At 39.4% G+C, this 22338-nt stretch overlaps 1 long non-coding RNA gene and 1 pseudogene across 2 annotated transcripts in view; both read left to right on the top strand.

Annotated features, from left to right (window-relative positions):
* The window catches only part of LOC145545141 (uncharacterized), a 523562-nt gene that overhangs the window by 90800 nt on the left and 410424 nt on the right, over positions 1-22338 (top strand). The window lies entirely within an intron of this gene.
* Positions 17720-19304, top strand: LOC145544570 (gamma-secretase subunit APH-1B pseudogene; annotated as a pseudogene).

The raw sequence follows: 22338 nt of genomic DNA, 5'->3' as shown, positions 1-22338 counted from the left end.
ATGACTACTGGAAAAACTATAGCTTTCACTAGAGGAACCTTTGTCTGCAAAGTGATGTCTTTGCTTTTTAATATACTGTCTAGATTTATCATAGCTATTCTTGCAAGGAGCAAGCGTCTTTTAATCTGATGGGTGCAGTCACCACCTACAGTGATTTTGGACCCCAAAAAGAGGAGGTCTGTCACTGTTTCCACTTTGCCCCTTCTATTTGCCATGAAGTTATGGGACCAGATACCATGATCGTATGTAGGAGATTTGTTTAGACTAGGCAAGGAAGACTACTTATTTTAGGATCATGCTTTACAATAAAGATTAAAAATCTATTTCCAGATTCTTCAAGACAGTTGTTGTATTACCTACTCCTGTTTTAATTGCCAAGCACTCTGATAAAGTAATCACACGTGATAATTTAAGCAATCATTTCGCTAATGCATGAACTACAAATATCTCATTTTTCACAGTGTCTAGATAATCCCTGTATTATCCAATCAGATTAAATAATCAGTCTCACATTTTTCTCCTTGAAGGTCTAATCTCTGCTGCTGATTTGGGTATCTGGTTCAGTCCAGATTTAGTGCAGGAAGTAGTAACCAATCTAGATATTTTAAGCAGAAAGAGACATAGTTCAGTTCAGTTCAGTACAGTTGCTCAGTCGTCGTGTCTGACTCTTTGCGACCCCATGAACTGCAGCACACCAGGCCTCCCTGTCCATCACCAACTCCCAGAGTCCACCCAAACCCATGTCCACTGGCAACCCAGTGATGCCATCCAGCCATCTCATCCTCTGTCGTCCCCTTCTCCTCCTGCCTCAATCTTTCCCAGCATCAGGGTCTTTTCAAATGAGTCAGCTCTTTGCATCAGGTGGCCAAAGTATTGGAGTTTCAGCTTCAACATCAGTCCCTCCAATGAACACCCAGGACTAATCTCCTTTAGGATGGACTGATTGGATCTCCTTGCAGTCCAAGGGACTATCAAGAGTCTTCTCCAACACCACGTTTCAAAAGCATCAATTCTTCGGCACTCAGCTTTCTTTATAGTCCAACTCTCACACCCATACATGACCACTGGAAAAACCATAGCCTTGACTCGATGGACCTTTGTTGGCAAAGTAATGTCTCTGCTTTTTAATATGCTGTCTAGGTTGGTCATAACTTTCCTTCCAAGGAGTAAGCGTCTTTTAATTTCATGGCTGCAATCACCATCTTCAGTGATTTTGGAGCCCCCAAAAATAAAGTCAACCACTGTTTCCACTGTTTCCCCATCTATTTGCAATGAAGTGATGGGACCGGATGCCATGATCTTAGTTTTCTGAATGTTGAGCTTTGAGCCAACTTTTTCACTCTCCTCTTTCACTTTCGTCAAGAGGCTCTTTAGTTCTTCTTCACTTTCTGCCATAAGGGTGGTGTCATCTGCACATCTGAGGTTATTGATATTTCTCCTGGCAATCTTGATTCCAGCTTGTGCTTCTTGCAGCCCAGCGTTTCTCATGATGTACTCTGCATATAAGTTAAATAAGCAGGGTGACAATATACAGCCTTGACATACTCCTTTTCCTATTTGGAACCAGTCTGTTGTTCCATGTCCAGTTCTAACTGTTGCTTCCTGACCTGCATATAGATTCCTCAAGAAACAGGTCAGGTGGTCTGGTATTCCCATCTCTTTCAGAATTTTCCACAGTTTATTGTGATCCACACAGTCAGAGGCTTATGAAAGAGACATAACATGAAATGAAATCCTTGGCAGGGCTGAGAGAAAAGAAGTAAGGAGGGACTGACTGATGGAATGATTGAGTTTAAGAATACAACATCCAGCCCTTCTGCCTCTGGGTTCTGGTTATGACCCACTCTTCACGTTTTTCAGGACTCGAAAGGTTGCCACTGTCATACTACTGTTTACCCGTTTTTAGTAGTCTCTTTATTAAAAACTTTCTCAGATTTTCCCAGTTTGAATATGCTGTTTCCTACTAATTCACAAATCTAATCTTTGATATATTTATTCTCTTCAATATGAATGCTTTAAATAGTAACTATACTAAGACCAAAGTTGTGTGTGACTCTTTGCTACCCCATGACTGTAGCCCACCAGGCTCCTCTGTCCATGGGGTTCTCCCGGCAAGAGTACTGAAGTGGGTTGTGATAGCCTTCTCCAGGTGTCTTCCCAACCCAGGGATCTTACCTGGGTCTCCCACATTGCAGGCAGATTCTTTACCCTTTAAGACACCAGGGAAGCCCAAACTATTGATTACAAATTTTTAATCTTGAACTTAACACAGAAGTATTAATATCCTACCTAGAGGTGAAATATACTTAATCATGAAGACTGCTTTATATGGCTGCATGCATGGTTTTCTGAACAACTGTGGGGGCAACATTCATACCAAATACTCCCTAATAGGTAGACTCTCCAGAGTTGCGCAGTGCACACCCAGCACACTTTTGCATGTGGGGGCCTGGCACCTATCAGTAAAATGCTTTTACAGTTCCAAGAATATGGAAGCTATCTTCTCAAGCAAATTGGGGCACACTGAGGCTGCTGATTGGCTGGAGAATTTTGATTTAGTCTTAGGTTTGATTCTCTCCTTTCTGCTAACCAATATGAGGTGTTTTTTTTTTTTTTTTTAATCTATGCCCTCCAGATAATGTGTTCTCAATGTATGTGTCCCAGATTCACTTTGAACAGTATCTAATTCTGTCTGATTAGAGTCTGAAAATCCCATCCCAGGTTACTTCACCACTTGATTGAGTTAAACTAATCTATTTACTGCCTGCCTCTTTTCAGTTCTTCCTGTCTGGCCAGGCCATAGCCTTAAATCTATCCATTCTCAGACTGAATCCTGGATCTCTCTCTCTGTTAGCTTTCTCAGCAACACGTGGTTATGAATAAGGGGATGGTGACACAAAATGAGGCTGAAGATGTAGACAGAGGTCAGTCATAAGGAAACAAGCCTTTGAAAGTTGTCTTTTTTTCCACCAGAAAACCTGTACTTTTTTTTTCAGTTTTATTGAGATATGATCAACAAATAGAATGTAAGATATTTAAAATGTACATTGTGGTGATTTGGTATATGTATACATGGTGAAAGAATTCTCCCCATCGAGTTAATTAATTCACCTGCCACTTCACATATTTATTTAATTCCTATTATGTTGGGGGAAGAAAATTTTGTTCTACTCTCTTGGCCAATTTATATTATATATGACAATGGTATCAACTATAGTCACTGTATTTTATATTAGATCCTCAGACTTTATTCATCTTACAGTTAAAAGTTTGTACCCTTTTATCAGCTTCTCCCTATATCTCCCACCCCATAGCCTCTGGCACTGTTTTTCTGCTAAGAGTTTGACTTTTAAAAATCTTTCACATATACATGATACCATACAGTATTTGTCTTTCTATGTTTGGATTATTTCACTTAGCATAATGCCCTCAAGGCCGAACTATGTTGTTCCAAGTGGTAGGATTTCCTTCTTTCTTACGGTTGAATTCCATTATGCAATGGAAGAATATATGTATACACACATACACACACCACATCATCTTTATCCATTGATCCATTGATGGGCACCTAAGTTGTTTCCATGTGTTAACTATTATGAATAATGCTGCAGTGAACATGGATATGCATTTGTTTCTTCAATATCTTGTTGTCATTTCTTTTGGATATATGCCTAGGTGTGGGATTGTTGAATCATATGGTAGATCTATTTTTTCAATATTTTGAGGAGCCTCTATACTATTTTCCATAGTCACTGCACCAGTTTACATTCCTGTTGTATGTGAGCAAGAGTTCCCTTTTCTTCTCATCCTTACTCAAAGCTTTTAAACAGGAGCTGGTCTTGAAGTAGCGTGAATTTTGAAAAGATCTCTAGCTGAGTTGTAAAGAATGAATTAGAGAGTAAAAGGGTGAATGCAGGGAGAAGAGTTAAAAGCCTTTTGAACAGATTCACACAGAGTTGGCTGGTTTGGATTAGCGATGATGGAAATAGAAATGAGTAGGTGGATTGGAAAAGGATTTTGGAAATAAGATTTATGGAACTTGGTAGTGACTGGGTCTAGGGGTTAAGACAAAGAGAGAGATAAAGGAAGATCCTTGATGATAGCTGGTGGATTGTAGTTATGTTTACTGAGATGGGAGCACGTTGGTGGTAGGAATGGTGAGGCAGGGGAGGGAGAGCAGGGAGAGACCCTAGGTTCAATTTGAAGTGTCTGCAAGAAAGATATTCAAATGATAATGTTGAGCAAACGTAAGATATATGGTTTGAGAGGTTATTAGTGCTAATTGAAGCAGACATGAAGTCCTTAAACTTTTAAAAAATGCAGTGTTTAATGACTGGGGGTGAGGTGGAGGAAAAATAAAGATGGCATAAAATGTAATAAAAATTTATCTATTATCCATTTATGCTACATTCATTAAAAGAATATTAGTTGAAGATGGCAGAGGAGTAGGTGGACGTGGAGTAAATCTCTGTCCACGGATACATCAGGAATACACCTTCAGACACAGAAGTGCGTGCAGAACACCAGCTGAGAGCAGACAGAAGTACCTGACCAGAGGAAAAGAATATATAGAACCATGCAAAACTCAGTAGGATGAAGGAACTAGGGGGAAAAGCAGGAGTGTTAGTATGACTGCACTAGTGTGGGGGAACTGAAGCAGGGGTCTGATCCCCACATTGGGGCAATTGTCTGAGTCAGAGGAGAAATGTTTAAGGCTGAGTGAAACAGTTGATCTGTGGTAGTCTAAATGGAATGAGAATCAGACAGTCCTTGCCACAACCATACATACCCCAGACAGGGATGCGGAGTTTGGGAATTGTGGAGCGATCCCAGGGCGAGAGCTGCTGTTGACTGTGGAGAGACAGATCAAGAAGAGGTGAAGGAGGAGATTGTGGTGGGAAATGCCTGTGGAGGAAAGCCAGGCAGCCATGGAAGCAAGGCGATACTGCTGAGTCATGTGTAGTGGGTGGAGCCATCACCATAGCTCCATAGCTTCTCTGTCCTCACAGGCCAGCATCAGCAGCTGAACAATAGAGAGGCTGGCCCATCAAACACCTGAGGCACTGAACTACAGAGCAGACCCCACCCAGGGTGCTCCTTTAAGTGACTCACCTACAGAGTAGCATCCCAATCAGGGTGTAAATGCCATTTGTCCAGGGTTCATCTTTGGCTTCTCATTTTTGGATATTTTGTTTTAATCTTGCTTAATGCCATAACAAACCACTTGTGGAATCCTTGTTCCTGACCAGAGATCAAGCCCTGAACCTTTGGAGTGGGAGCACCAACTCCCAAGACCCTAGACTACCAGAGAACTAACCCTAGGGAATATCAGATAGTGAGGACTCACACAAAGCAAACCACTTGAATACAAGACCCAGCATCACCCAACCACCAGTAGCAACCTGTGCAGGATGCCTCATCTAAACAACAAACAAAACAAAAATACAAATGCAGTCGTCAGCAGACAGGATTACCACCTCACTCAGCCTTGCCCATCAGAGGAAAAACAAACAAACAAACAAAAACTCAGCACAAATCTCATCCTATATGAAGCTTACACAAACCACTGGACCCACCTTAGGATGGCAGAAACCAAAAGGAAGAAAGAATTCAATGCTTGAAGCCTGGGAAAAGGAGACCTCAAACATAGTAAGTTAAAAAAAAAAAATGAAAAGGCAGAGAAATACTACACAAATGAAGGAACAAACTAGAAACACAGAAGTCCAAATAAATGAGGAGGAAATAGGCAAGCTACCTGAAAAAGAATTCAGAATAATGATAGTAAAGATGATCAAAAACCTTGAAAACAAAATGGAGAAAATGCAAGAATCAATTAACAAAGACCTGGAAGAATTAAAGAATAAACATACAGAGACAAACAACGCAATTACTGAAGTTAAAAGTACTCTAGAAGGTATCAATAGCAGAATAGATGAAGCAGAACAATGAATCAGTGATCTGGAAGATAAAATGATGGAAATAAGGTCTGAGGAGCAGAATAAAGTAAAAAGAATGAAAAGAACAGAGGATAGTCTCAGAAACCTCTGGGACAATATCTAATGCACCAACATTCGAATTATAGGGGTCCCAGAAGAAGAAGAGAAAAAGAAAGGGTATGAGAAAATTTTTGGAGAGATTATTGTTGAAAATTTCCCCAACATGGAAAAGGAAATAGTCAATCAAGTCCAAGAGGCACGAAGAGTCCCATACTGGGTAAACCCAAGGAGAAACATGCCAAGACCCATACTAATTAAACTAACAAAGACTAAACACAAAGAAAGAATATTAAAAGCAGCAAGGAGAAGCAACAAGTTACATACAAGGGAAACAGCATATGCTTAACAGCTGATCTTTCAGCAGAAACTCTGCAGACCAGAAGGGAATGGCAGGATATATTTAAAGTATTGAAAGGGAAAAGTCTACAACCAAGATTACAGTACCCGGGGCAAGGATTTCATTCAAAATTGATGAAGAAATAAAAAGCTTTTCAGACAAGCAAAAGTTAAGAGGATTCAGTACCACCAAACCAGCTTTACAACAAATGTTAAAGGGACTTATATAGTCAAGAAATACAAGAGAAGAAAAAAGATCTACAAAATCAATCTCAAACATTTAAGAAAATGACAATAGGAACATATATATCAATAATTACTTTAAATGGATTAAATGCTCCAACCAAAAGACATAGCCTGGCTGAATGGATACAAAAACAAGATCCATATATATGCTGTCTACAAGAAACCCACCTCAGACCTAAAGACACATATAGACTGAAAGTGAGAGGATGGAAAAATATATTCCATGCAAATGGGAAACCTGGAGTAGCAAAATAGACAAATATCAGACAAAATAGACCTTAAAATAAAGAAGATTACAAGAGATAAGGAAAAATACTACATAATGATCAAGGGATCAATCCAAGAGGAAGATAATAACAACTGTAAATATCTATGCACCCAACATAGGAGCGCCTCAATACATAAGACAAACATTAACAGACATAAAAGGAGAAACTGACAGTAACACAATAATAGTAGGAGACTTTAACACCCCACTCACACCAATGGACAGATCATAAAAACAAAATTAATAAGGAAACACAAGTCTTAAGTGATACATTAGATGAGATGGATCTCATTTGTATATTCAGGACATTCCATCGAAATGCAGAAGAATACACCTTTTTCTTAAGTGCACATGGAACATTCTCCAGGATATACCATATCTTGGGTCACCAATCAAACCTCAGTAAATTTAAGAAAATTGAAATTGCATCAAGCATCTTCTCCAACCACAACGCTATGAAACTGGATATCAATTTCAAGAAAAAAAAATTGTAAGAAAAACAAATACATGGAGATTAAGCAACACATTTCTAAATAACCAACGGGTTACTGGAGAAATCAAAAGGGAAATAAAAAAATTTCTAGAAACAAATGACAATGAAAACACAACTCTAAACCTATGGGATGCAGTGAAAGCATTTCTAAGAGGGAAGTTTATAGCAATAGAATCCTACCTCAAGAAACAAGAAAAACATCAAATAGACAACGTAACTTTACACCTAAAACAACTGGAAAAAGAAGAACAAAAATAACCCCAAAAATTAGTAGAAGGAAAGAATCATAAAGATCCAAGCAGAAATAAGTGAAAAAGAAATGAAAGAAACAATAGTAAAGATTAATAAATCTGAAAGCTGGTTCTTTGAAAAGATAAACAAAATTGACAAGCTTTTAGCCAGACTCATCAAGAAAAAAAGAAGAATCAAATCAACAAAATTAGAAATGAAAAAGGAGAGGTTACAAAAAACAATTCAGAAATACAAAGGATTATAAGAGACTATTAAGAACAACTATATGGCAATAAAATGGATAACCTGGAAGAAATGGACAGATTCTTAGAAAAGTGCAATCTTCCAAGACAGAACCAGGAAGAGATAGAAAATATGAACAATCCAATTACAAGCACTGAAATTAAAGCTGTGATCAAAAATCTCCCAAAAAACAAAAGCCCAGGACCAGATAGCTTCACAGGAGAATTCTATCAAGCATTTAGAGAAGAACTAATGCCTGTTCTTCTAAACCTCTTTCAAAAAATTGCAGAGGAACACTTCTAAACTCATTCTATGAGGCCACCACCACTCTGATAACAAAACCAGACAAAGACAACACAAAAAAGGAAAACTACAGGCCAATATCACTGATGAACATAGATGCAAAAATCCTCAACAAAATTTTAGCAAACGGAATTCAGCAACACATCAAAAAGTTCATACATCATGATCAAGTTAGGTTTATTCCAGGAATGCAAGGATTCAATATATGCAAATCAATGTGATATACCATATTAACAAATTGAAAGATAAAAACCATATGATCATCTCAATAGATGCAGGAAGAACCTTTGACAAAATTCAGCACCCATCTAGGACTAAAACTCTTCAAAAAATGGGCATAGAAGGAACCTACCTCAACATAGTAAAGGCCATATATGATAAACCTACAGCAAACATTATTCTCAATGGTGAAAAACTGAAAGCATTCTCCCTAAGATCAGAAACAAGACAAAGGTGTCCACTTTCACCACTATTATTCAACATAGTTCTGGAAGTCCTAGCTACAGCAATCAGAGAAGAAAAAGAAATAAAAGGAATCCAGATCAGAAAAGAAGTAAAGCTGTCACTGTTTGCAGATGACATGATACTGTACATAGAAAACCCTAAAGATAGTATCAGAAAATTACTAGAGCTAATCAGTGAATTTAGCAAATTTGCAGGATACAAAATCAATACACAGAAATCACTTGCATTTCTATATACTAACAATGAAAAATCAGAAAGAGAAATTAAGGAATCAATCCCATTCACCACTGCAACAAAAAGAATTAAATATCTAGGAATAAACTTACCTAAAGAGACAAAATTGTACACAGAAAATTATAAGACACTAATGAAAGCAATCAAAGACGACATAAACAGATGGAGAGATATTCCGTGTTTCTGGGTAGGAAGAATCAATATTGTGAAAATAACTATTCAACCAAATGCAATCTGCAGATTCAATGCAATCCCTATCAAATTACCAATGACATTTTTCACAGAACTAGAACAAAAAATTTCGCAATTCATATGGAAACACAAAAGACACTGAATAGCCAAAGCAGTCTTGAAGAAGAATGCAGCTGGAGGAATCAACCTTCCCAACTTCAGATTATACAGTAAAGCTACAGTCATCAAGACAGAATGGTACTGGCACAGAAACAGAAATATAGACCAATGGAACAAGATAGAAAGCCCAGAAATAAGCCCATGCACCTATGGGTACCTTATTTTTGACAGAGGAGGCAAGAATATACCATGGGGCAAAGAGAGGCTCTTAAATAAATGTGCTGGGAAAACTGGACAGCTACATGTAGAAGAATGAAACTGGAACACTTCCTAACACCATACACAAAGATAAACTCAAAATGGATTAAAGACCTAAGTGTAAGACCAGAAACTATAAAACTCTTAGAGGAAAGCATAGGCAGGACGCTCAGTGACATAAATCAAAGCAATATCCTCTATGACCCACCTCCAAGAGTAATGGAAATAAAAACAGAAGGAAACAAGTGGGAAGTGATTGAACTTAAAAGCATTTGTACAGCAAAGGAAACTATAAATAAGGTGAAAAGACAACCCTCAGGATGGGAGAAAATAATAGCAAATGAAACAACTGACAAAGGAGTAATTTCCAAAATATACAAGCAGCTCATACAACTCAATATCAGAAAAACAACCCAATCAAAAAAAATGGGAAAAAGACCTAAACAGACATTTCTCCAAAGAAGACATACAGATGGCTAACAAACACATGAAAAGATGCTCAACATTGCTCATTATTAGAGAAATGCAAATCAAAACTACAATGAGATATCACCTCACACTGGTCAGTATGGCCATCATCAAAAAGTCTACAAACAATAAATGCTGGAGAGGGTGTGGAGAAAAAGAAATGCTCTTGCACTGTTGGTGGGAATGTAAATTGATACAACCACTATGGAAGACGGTATGGAGATTCCTTAAAAAACTAGGAATAAAAACACCATATGACCCAGTAATCCCACTCCTAGGCATATACCCTGAGGAAACCAAAATTATAAAAAACACATGTATCCCATTGTTTATTGCAGCATTATTTACAATAGCTAGAACATGGAAGCAACCTAGATGCCCATTGATAGATGAATGAATAAAGAAGTTGTGGTACGTATACACAATGGAATATTACTCAGCCATAAAAAGGAATGCATTTGAGTCAGTTCTGATGAGGTGGATGAACCTAGAACCTATTATACAGAATGAAGTAAGTCAGAAAGAGAAAGATAAATATCATATTCTAACACATATATACAGAATCTAGGAAAATGGTACTGAAGAATTTATTTACAGGGCAGCAATGGAGAAACAGACATAGAGAATAGACTTATGGACATGGGGAGAGGGGAGGAGAGGGTGAGATGTATGGAAAGAGTAACATGGAAACTTACATTACCAAATGTAAAATAGATAGCCAACAGGAATTTGCAGTATGGCTCAGGAAACTCAAACAGGGGCTCTGTATCAGAGGGGGTGGGATGGGGTGGGAGGTGGAAGGGAGATTCAAAAGGGAGGGGATATATGTATACCTATGGCTGATTCATGTTGAGGTTTGACAGATAACAACAAAATTCTGTAAAGCAATTATCCTTCAATAAAAAAATAAATTAAAAAATATAAAAAGAATACTAGTTGAAGGCTTTATTTATACTTGATATACTAAGTGCTGAGGGAAGCAGTGAAATGAAGTCCCTACTCTCAAAGTTCCTACTCTCAGTGGAAATTAGTTTGGAGTGTTGAGATAAAAGGTCAATGCTACCTTCAGAAAAAAACAAACAGGTACAATTTGCTTGTATTTATTTTCTTTTTTAGACATGTCACATTGATACTGCTTTTTCCATTATTTTGTTGAACTTTACAGAAGTCCTCTACTGGCCAGTAGTGCTAAGTAATTTCCATAAAATGTTTATATTTAAATATCTAGAAATGCTGTTTAATAGAGTATACTTTTATATTCTTTCTTGAAATTTACTAGCCTCAGAAGTTCCCTAAATACTATCCACTAGATGAAGAGGCATGTCATAAGGAGAGGCTTTTGTTATAAAATAAAATTAGGTGTAAAATAACTTTACAACCCAAAATATACTTCATATAACAGTTTTACAAATGTAATTTTAAAATAGTCAATGGAATCCTTTCCAAAGATTTCAGTGAAAGTGAAGTCACTCAGTCATGTCCAACTCTTTGCAACCCCAAGGACTGTAGCCTACCAGGCTCCTCTGTCCATGGGATTTTCCAGGCAAGAGTACTGAAGTGGGTTACCATTTCCTTCTCCATCCAAAGATTTCAGTACAGAAAGCTAAATTCTATGGGAAAGTATGCTTTCCTTGAAAATCTATTTCAGTTGAAATCATGATGTATTATGTTCAAAGCAAGGAAAATAATCTTGGCAGTAGAAATAGGATGCTCTTCTTGTTCCAAAATACATTCGCATATATTTTGGAAAACAAATCATAATTTCATTGAATATGACCAAGTTCTAAAATTTCCTTGTTTAGAAATGTGCAAATTTGCAAATATGAAGTGAAAGTTGGGTTGCTTTAGACCAAAGAAAATAAATAATCCATGACCCCATCTAAAGGTCTTTTTGAGAAAGGCTGACTTTGGGACTTTTAATAATGCTATGTTGCTGATTATTGCTGTAATATTAGTTGTTGACTATTAAGTTGTCAATAACAGTTGGGGAGGGAGGGATTCATTCTGCTCAGGCAAATCAAAATCCTAAATACACATTTATTGAGTGCTCAGGTATTCTGGGCATTGAGACAGGGTCTTGAGCCACAAAGTTCAAAAGACTCAAAAGTTCTTGATATAGAGAGAATTTCTTTCCTCAGTATCTGTCTAGGAAACATACATGAATCTTAATGTGTTGTACAGTATACATGGCTGTGAACACTCATCAATACCCATCCATTCCTACCTGTTTTAGTAATATGGCTTGCTTTTTCAGGTTTGAATAATCCTTTTGTTTAGCATTGCTAAGAAGTGAAGTGTCTTATTAACAAATTTTCTAATATTTTGGGTAACTGATCTTAGTCATTAGTCAGTGTTCTTTTTAAGCTAACAGAAATTGCTCTTTGTATATGAATATCAGGAATTGGACATTTCCCACCTAAATAGGATAGGATAGGGAAGGGCAGGTCAAGAAGCCCACTGCCAATAGATTATTTATTTTGTTTGCCCATCCAGCAACACTGAAGTGGGTGGTCATCGAGAGCATGAACAATAATGCTGTGTGCTTCTCATGCATTATCTGATCAGCATCTGCCTATGACTGCCAGTAGAGAGTAACAGCCTCTTCACTCCTTTAGAATGTCACTAAGTGCCCCATCCAATTCCCATGACCCCATTCTTTCCCAGTCAGCACCCTAACTTCAGAGACTTGACAGAGTTCACTATCAGTTCATAGTTATCCAGCCAACTATAGAATCACATTTTGGTTTTAATTTTCAGGTATCTCTACCGTGTAGCTACAAGAAATAAAAGATTGTTTCAGGACACTCCTAAAGGCTCTTTATTTCTCTAACTTCTTGAGAATTTCAAATCTTTCCTTCTATAAGCTGCAGTGTTATATATTCAGTCAGCTCCCTGGTCCTTGTTGTCAGACTTTCTATGAAACTTTCTGTTGTAATAGTCATTTAGTCTTGCAGTGCTTAATTCTCTCTAGATACTTAATTCTAGGCATCTAGAAGTGGAAATTTAAGGAATGATTTTGCCACGGCATGCTGTGCACCGAAAGTCTTAATTTTTACTAGCAATGAGGTTATTACTTCTTTTAACTTCATTTAGATCACAGAACATATCCCAGATTCTCTTCTTTGAGGTTCTGTTTTACTGAAGCCGCTGCCAGTACTAAATGCCAGAGTTTTATGATTAAAGCAGGAATTACTCTCTATATTTCAAACATGAAGTGTTTCAAAAGAGGAAAGTAAGGACCTACACACCATCTTGAAAGGCAGGGGATAAGAATCAGAGAAGCCATTTCCTAGAGTGCCATCCTGAAACACTGAAGTGGGTGAATCTTAAGAGTTCACTGAGGCACCACTGAGAATGCTATATCTGCTGATTTGTCTGTGTGAGAGGTTGGCAAACTATGACCATGGGAAAAACTGACCTGCCTGTTTTTGTGCAGTGTGTGGGTGAAGAATAGATTTATTCTTTTAAGTAATGAAAAAAAATCAATATTTTGTGAGATGTGATTACATGGAATCCAATTTCAATGTCCATAAATAAAGGTTTATTGAAACACAGCTATACTCACTTGTTTGTGTATTGTTTATGGCTGCTTTTGCTTTACAGTGACAGAGTATAGTAGTTGTGACAGACACTGGTCTGCAAAGACTAAACTATTTACTATCTAGCCCTTTACAGAAAAGATTTGTTGATTCTTGGTCTATGGAGCTGACTGCAAGTACTTCTGCCAAATAATGGCTTCTCTTTCTCTTCTACTTTCCAAGTTTAATGAAAATGTCTCACATTGGCAAGTCCTCATCATCATATGGGGAAAGTAATTTTGAGAAATGTCACTCTTGAGTTCTCTTCTGGATTGCAGAGAAGCAGTAGTCCTGAGTTGACAACAAGCACTTGAGAATAGTCATAGTATGGTTGGTAATCCCCAAGACCACTTTTATGTTAAATGATTAGCTAGAAGGACTCACAGAACTCAGAAAAGCTGTTATATTCACTCTTATGGTTTATTACGGCAAAGGGATACAGATGAAAAGCAGCAGAAGTAAAAGGATCAGAAGGCAGAGTTCAGGATAGACCACACATGAGTTTCTAAGTGTCTTCTCCCAGTAGAGTTACACAGTGTTTAATTTTCCCAGAAGTGACATGTCACAACATACATGAAGTATTTTCTATCATGGAGACTCAACCAAATCTTGGTGTCTATGGCTTTTATTGGGGGTTAGTCACATTGGAATGGTTGATTGCCAACATGGGTGACCTTATTTACTCAATATTCAGCCCTGTTAAGGGTCAACTGGTTACTATTAATCTATGGCACACCCTCACCCTTAAATAAGTACAAACTGTCAGCGTAAATTATCTGGAGTGGCCCAAGCTCCTGGAAAAATGGAAATACTCTTATTAGGCAGGATGGTGCAAAGTCTAGAGATTATCTCTCAGGAACCAGTCAAGGACCAAACTTTTCATTGGAATATGCAAGATTTGGACAACCTAGGCCTGCTGAGATAACCCTTTATTCCAGCCGTCAGTTCAGTTCAGTTCAGTTGTTCAGTCATGTCCGGCTCTTTGCGACCCCATGAACTGCAGCATGCCAGGCTTCCCTGTCCATCACCAACTCCCGGAGTTTACCCAAACTCATGTCCATTGAGTCGGTGATGCCATCTAACCATCTCATCCTCTGTCGTCCCCTTCTCTTCCTGCCCTCAATCTTTCCCAGCATCAGAGTCTTTTCAAATGAGTCAGCTCTTTGCATCAGGTGGCCAAAGTGTTGGAGTTTCAGCTTCAACAAAGTCCTTCCAATGAACACCCAGGACTGATCTCCTTTAGGATGGACGGTTTGATCTCCTTACAGTCCAAGGGACTCTCAAGAGTCTTCTCCAACACCACAGTTCAAAAGCATCAATTCTTCTGCTCTCAGCTTTCTTTATAGTCCAACTCTCACATCCATACATGACCACTGGAAACACCATCGCCTTGACTAGGCGGACTTTTGTTGGCCAAGTAATGTCTCTGCTTTTTAATATGCTGTCTAGGTTGGTCATAACTTTCCTTCCAAGGAGTAAGCGTCTTTTAATTTCATGGCTGCAATCACCATCTGCAGTGATTTTGGAGCTCCTCAGAATAAAGTCAGCCACTGTTTCCCCATCTATTTGCCATGAAGTGATGGGACCGGATGCCATGATCTTAGTTTTCTGAATGTTGAGCTTTAAGCCAACTTTTTCACTCTCCTCTTTCACTTTCATCAAGAGGCTCTTAAGTTCTTCTTCACTTTCTGCCATAAGGATGGTGTCATCTGCGTGTCTGAGGTTATTGATATTTCTCCCAGCAATCTTGATTCCAGCTTGTGCTTCCTCCAGCCCAGCGTTTCTCATGATGTACTCTGCATATAAGTTAAATAAGCAAGGTGACAATGTACAGCCTTGACGTACTCCTTTTCCTATTTGGAACCAGTCTCCTGTTCCATGTCCAGTTCTAACTGTTGCTTCCTGATCTGCATACAGATTTCTCAAGAAGCAGGTCAGGTGGTCTGGTATTCCCATCACTTTAAGAGTTTTCCACAGTTTATTGTAATGCACACAGTCAAAGACTTTGGCATAGTCAATAAAGCAGAAATAGATGTTTTTCTGGAACTCTCTTGCTTTTTTGATGATCCAGCAGATGTTGGCTATTTGATCTCTGGTTCCTCTGCTTTTTCTAAAACCAGCTTGAACATCTGGAAGTTCATGGTTCACCTATTGGTGAAGCCTAGCTTGGAGAATTTTGAGCATTACTTTACTAGTGTGTGAGATGAGTGCAATTGTGTGGTAGTTTGAGCATTCTTTGGCATTGCCTTTCTTTGGGATTGGGATGAAAACTGACCTTTTCCAGTCCTGTGACCACTGCTGAGTTTTCCAAATTTGCTGGCATATTCAGTGCAGCACTTTCACAGCATCACCTTTGAGGATTTGAAATAGCTCTACTGGAATTCCATCCCCTCCTCTAGCTTTGTTCGTAGTGATGCTCCCTGAGGCCCACTTGACTTCACATTCCAGGATGTCTGGCTCTAGGTGAGTGATCACACCATCGTGATTATCTGGGTCGTGAAGATCTTTTTTGTATAGTTCTTCTGTGTATTCTTGCCACCTCTTCTTAATATCTTCTGCTTCTGTTAGGTCCATACCATTTCTGTCCTTTAGTGAGCCCATCTTTGCATGAAATGTTCCCTTGTTATCTCTAATTTTCTTGAAGAGATCTCTAGTCTTTCTCATTCTATCGTTTTCCTCTATTTCTTTGCACTGATCACTGAGGAAGGCTTTCTTATCTCTCCTTGCTATTCTTTGAAACTCTGTATTCAAATGTGTATATCTTTCCTTTTCTCCATTTCTTTTCGCTTCTCTTCTTTTCATAGCTATTTGTAAGGCCTCCGCAGACAGCCATTTTGCTTTTTTGCATTCCTTTTCTTTGGGGATGGTCTTGATCCCTGTCTCCTGTGAAATGTCACGAACCTCCATCCATAGTTCATCAGGCACTCTTTCTATCAGATCTAGCCCCTTAAATCTATTTCCCACTCCATTGTAGAATCATAAGGGATTTGATTTAGGTTATACCTGAATGGTCTAGTGGTTTTCCTCACTTTCTTCAATTTAAGTCTGAATGTGGCAACAAGGAGTTCATGATCTGAGCCACAGTCCGCTCCCAGTCTTGTTTTTGCTGACTGTATAGAGCTTCTCCATCTTTGGCTGCAAAGAATATAATCAGTCTGATTTTGGTGTTAGCCATCTGTAGACGCACTGAAATTTGGATCTCTAGGAACGTCAGAGATTATCCAATCAATCCTCCTTTTTTTACAGGTGAAAAAAATAGAGGCTTTGGAATCATATAGATGCGGTTTTAATCCCAGTTTCATTGCTTACAAGCTGCATGGTCTTGAAAAGTTATTTAACTTCTTTAGGCCCATTTTTTCCTCACAGATTGATAATTAATAAGTTCATAGTAAGGACTAAGTGGTGAGAAAAATTCTTAAGTCGGATTAGTGGTCAAAACATGGTGGGTATAGACACAGGAAACACTCCCTGCACCCCCGGATTCGATCTACAACTAATAAGACGTGCAGAACTCAGCAAAGACATTCATAACTCAGCCAGGGTGTTCCAACACACCAGGATGCCAGAGAGATCCATACATGTGTACATCTGAAGTTAGGGGACTGGAGCACATGGAAGAGGCAGAACTGGAGGAATAGGAGGCAGTGCCAGTGATCCTGGCCCCCAGCCATGGAAACTGAGCCCATAGCCCCGGAAAACTAGTAGAAGCAGAAGAGCAGGCACACTTGACTTTAGCCTCCTGGCCACAACAGCACCCATGGCCACAGGGAACTGGCCAGCAGTGGTGGCAGGGTCTATGACCCTGGTTCTTCCAGCCACTGTGGTGCCCAAGACTCTAGCCTCCCTACCCAGGGCAGTAGGCTTGTCATCCCAACAACCCTAGATACACAGCAGACACCCCTGACCCTTGTTCCCTCCCCACCAACCTCCCCTTTCTGCAGTGGCAGTGCCCACAACCCAGGTGATCTTGGGCATTGTGGAGGTGCCTGCTAACCTGGTGCCTTCAGAGGCAGCATCCGGGACAGAAGCAGCAGCAGCAAGGCACTAGCAGTCCTGGAAGCACAAGTCCTCGCAACCTCTGGCAGCGGTGATGGAGAGTAGAAAGTGTTGCTTCTCAAATACAGCCAGAGGCTACTCAGGGAAGAGAAACCAGAGCTTGTGCTATAGAACCACCAACTTAAAAAAAAGAGAAAGTCCTATAATTATCAACCTGTTAATTTTCAGCATTAAATTAAACAGTGATTCACCTAAATAAGAAATGTGTTCCCTACTTCAAATGTGCTGTCAGAGAAACAACTCGCCAAGCACCATGAAAAACCACTGTAACACAGTGTTGCGAAAAGAAAATAACAATTCTCCTGAAACCAAACTTACTGGTGAAGTGTTGTGATCTAACAGAGAGCGAATTCAAAGTAGCTGTTGTGAAGAAACTCAATGAGCTACAAGAAAACAAGAAAACTCAGAAATGTAGTTAAATGAGTTCAGGAGTGAAATGAATAAACAGAATGAATATGTCACCAACGAGGTAGAAATGCTAAAAAAACAAAAACAAAACCAAAAACACCTGGAAATTCTGGAGCTGAAGAACTCAATACAGTAAGTCCCCTACATATGAACCTTCAAGCTGCAACCTTTCAAAGATGCAAACTTGTTCGTATGTTCAATTACATAAGTTAGTGCGTGTGTTTGGCTTACATTGTCACATGTGTGTATCTTCTACAAGTGGTTGTGCTTTTGTGTACTTTAGTGTACCATACTATATAAGGTACAACAGTACCGTGTCTTTATTTCAAGCCCAGGATGTCCGCAAGCAAGTGCCAAAGCAGTGGTATGTAGCCGATTGTGTTAATTGGGTATCTAGGCTAACTCTGTTGGACTTACCAACAGATTTGACTTAAAAATGAAACTCATTTGTATGTAGGGGGCTTACTGTAAATGAGATGAAGAATGCACTGGAAATAGAGCAAATGATACGGAAGTTAGAAATAGCCAGTTTGGAGAAAATAATCTAGAAACAGAACCTGCCTCCGCCTTTCTGCTCTTCCCGGTGATCCCTTCACCCCCACGCTCGGATCTGTCAGTGCTCAGTGCTCCCGCATCCCATCAGGCCCCGATGTGGCTTCTGGGTTGGTTTGAGGGTGTCCATCCTTTTTGACTGCACTTTCATTGCCTTTGGTCCTGGGCTTGCCCTCTGCATTTCATCATCATCACCAAGTCTTTGAGCATCACCTTCCTCACCATCAGAGCTTTCTTCTGCTTGTGTCTCTGTGGCTTTCCTCCCTTGTTTGGTTCATGGCAGCAACCATTACTGACAACAAAGATGGACCAATACAGAAATATCTGCTGATCTTAGGAGTGTTAGTCTCAGTCCTTATCCAAGAAATGTTCTGGTTTGCATATTATGAACTTAAAAGAGCCAGTGAAGGTTTGAAGAGTATAAAGCCAGATGAAACAGCACCCTCGGTGGGTGTGGCTTATGTTTCTGGCCTGGGCTTTGGAATCATGAGTGGAATATTTTCCTTTGTAAACACCCTGACTCCTTGGGGCTAGGCACAGTGGGCATTCATGGAGACCCTCCCCAGTTCTTCCTAAATTCAGCCTTTAGGATACTGGTTATCACCTTGCTGCATGTGTTCTGGGGCACTGTGTCTTTTGATGGCTTTGAGGAGAAAAAGTGGTACGACTTTCTTGTAGCTCTTTCCTCTGCTGGTGTCAGCCTGGACCTTCATGAATCCCCATTACAATTAAATCTGATGTCAGCATACATAATCATAATTCTTATGGGCATCTGGGCATTCTTTGTTTTTGGAGGCAGCTGCCAAAGCCTGACACTCTGCCTCCTCTGCCAAGACAAGGACTTGCTCATCTTCAGTCAGCACTCAGATAACCTGTGAGAACCAGCACTTACCAAACAGTAAACTGCCTTTTTCTAAAAGTCCCCTTTCTTTGTGGAATTTAGAAAAAACAAAACTAGCTAGATACAAATGATTTTCATGCAATGGCTTTCTGAAAGGGATGTATCAGTGGTGTAGAGCCTGGTTGCACATTAGAATCATCTGGGGAAACAAAGAATATACTGATTTTTGAGCTCCACCCTCTAGATTTAATTGATCTAGGCATTTGATAATTTTTTAAAGCTTCCTACATGACTCTGAGGCGCAACAAGGTTGAGAACCATCAATGTCCAAATAACAACTTCCTAAGAACATCATAACTGAGTAAGAATCAATGTTTAGCTATCTCCTAACTCAGCTTGTGCTAAGCAAGTATGTATCTGAATGTCAAATCCTGGTTAGCCTTTGTCTTTTTTAAGTTCTGAAGTGACAAAAGGCTAAAGGGCTGTCATGTCTTCACATGTTTCACTAGTATCCTGTTTTATGAGAATATGGTAGGGTATGTTTCTAACTACAGTGATAAATTGTACTGACTTACTATGATCATTGAACCAAAGTAAGCTATCGATTAATTAATAGGAGTATTTTTCTGTAGTTTTTCCATTTTGAGGATAGATTCCATCTCTTTAACTAAAATCCAATTATTTTCTGATTTCCTGGGAAGATATTACAAGAACAAGAATTTTTGTGCAACTTCTGCAAGTCTTTGCTGTGCTTAAGTCTTTTCATGGGCTCCACCCCAGGGCAGTGTTGCTAGTTGCCTGTCTAGTTGCAGTAGAGAGCATAGTTCTACCTCTAAGCAGTTCTACAGGTTTCTGACTGATGTATCCTGGGACAGACTTCACTGGAGCTGGTGCAAGTTTACTGAAAGCAGGAAGAAAACAAGCCAATAGGGTGGTGTTAGTATTGCTGCTGTAATACTAACTAGCACTATTCCCCAGTGATATAGTGGAAAATCGGCAATATGTCTTACACTGCCAAGTTCATGCTTTTACATATTCTATCTAATCTTAGATCTAGTATACGTCTCTGGGTTTTGGTAGCAGATACCAGCATTCCTTTCATAGGAATATCTAAGATGTTTGTTCAACTTCCAAACAACTCCTTTGGTTTCCTTTATATAAAGAGTAATTGTGCCTTTACTAACTAGAAGTTGTTCCCAGTTGATGGTTTTTAGGGAACTGATGGTGTGAAATGGAAATTCCCTACACATTAAAGTGAGAACCTCTGTGAATCCTCTGTGTGCAGCAGAACATCCGAAGGACATAGAAGCAGTTAATAGAGCTTACCAGTGACATGAGAGGTGGAAGAATTTGACAGTACTGTGGTGAGGAAGAATAATGGTTTAATATGGAAACACAGCCAGTATTTTGGGCTAGTCATACATCTTTCCAGGGACCAGAACCTTACACAGGAACTAGAGCTTTATCAATGAAATCTCATGTTTAAGTTATTAGAATTTTTCAACCTAGGTATGCAAGAAGAGTAGGTTTTCTAGCAAGGCTGTGAACAGTCCCATAAGCAAGTATAGTTATTCATCTAAAGTTTACTTCAGCACTAATACCAATGCCTCTGGGCTCAGTGGTAAAGGAACCGCCTGTAATGCAGGGGACAGGGGTTCGATCCCTTGTCCAGGAAGATCCCACATGCCGTGGGGCAACGAAGTTCAAGTGCCACAACTACTGAGCCTGGGCTCTAGAGCCCTAGAGCCACAACTACTGAAACCTGAGTGCCCTAGAGCCTGGGCTCCACAACAAGAGAAACCACTGCAGTGAGAAGCCTGAGCACCACAACCAGAGAAAGCCCACACGCAGCATTGAAGACCTAGCGCAGCCAAAAGTAAAAATAAATCATGAAAAAAATACCAGTGTTTCCACTGGGGTTTGCAACTGTCCACCTTTATGCGAGATTTTCTTTAGACTAGCTGAGTCATAGAAGAGTCAAGGACTTAGAAACTGAATAGTGAAATTTACTGTGCACATTGGAGGGGAACAAAATACTCATTGAATTAATTGAGCTTCCTTCCTATTGGACTAGTCATACATCTAGTGTGATGTTCTTTGATGAACAGGTTAAGAAAAATACAAATACAGGGTTGACTTACAAATTTCTTAAATGGGTAGTCTGATAAAATATTTCCTGATCTGTAAGTGTAGAAATAGCTGAGAATATTAATATTGCTCATACTTGAGCTCTGAGGATGTCCTCTGTGTACTAATAGTTTAATATTAAGTAAAGAATCTGGGATATTGTGAAATCTCAGGTGTGAAAACATCTCAAGTAAGAAGAAAGAAATTTTTTTTGATGGTGACTGTTATCCTAGTTCAGGAAATTATTTAATACTCCCTGCTGCTGCTGCTGCTAAGTTGCTTCAGTCGTGTCCGACTCTGTGCGATCCCATAGATGGCAGCCCACCAGGCTCCCCCATCCCTGGGATTTTCCAGGCAAGAACACTGGAGTGGGTTGCCATTTCCTTCTCCAATGCAGGACAGTGAAAGGTGAAAGTGAAGTCGGTCAGCCATGTCCGACTCTTAATGACCCCATGGACTGCAGCCTACCAGGCTCCTCCATCCATGGGATTTTCCAGGCAAGAGTACTGGAGTGGGGTGCCATTGCCTTCTCCGTAATACTCCCTGATTACCTGTGAATTTGTGAGCATTGTCCTAGTCAGCTTAGGAATTATTGTTGTGAATAGCCATGCTTTACCTGATGCCAAGGGAGCCCAGAGAGGGAGTAGTCTTCCTCTGTTGCTGTGTATATATTGAGATGTGCTTTTTTCCCCTTTTTTGCATTTGTTATCTATTATGAGCTTTATGAGCCCTGACTGTATTTGGAGAGGAGGTGGTGGTGGTAATCTTGTTTGTTTTCCTCCACACAAGGCTTTCTTTCTCAGTTCGGATAGAAGTGTGGCTAGAGTTAAAAGTTGACCTTGGAATGCGAATGTTGTTGCCGCACTTCACTATGTTGCCATGTGAATAACAGAGATTGATTTTGGCTCTCTAATAAATTTGTAGTCATTTGTATTCATTTGAAT

The sequence above is a fragment of the Giraffa tippelskirchi genome, chromosome 4 (assembly GCF_054371585.1).
Source record: "Giraffa tippelskirchi isolate mGirTip1 chromosome 4, T2T-mGirTip1v1.2.pri, whole genome shotgun sequence".
NCBI classification, from domain to species: domain Eukaryota; kingdom Metazoa; phylum Chordata; class Mammalia; order Artiodactyla; family Giraffidae; genus Giraffa; species Giraffa tippelskirchi.
The sequence above is the reverse complement of the archived record's forward strand: the minus strand, read 5'-3'. Positions and strand labels throughout refer to the sequence as shown.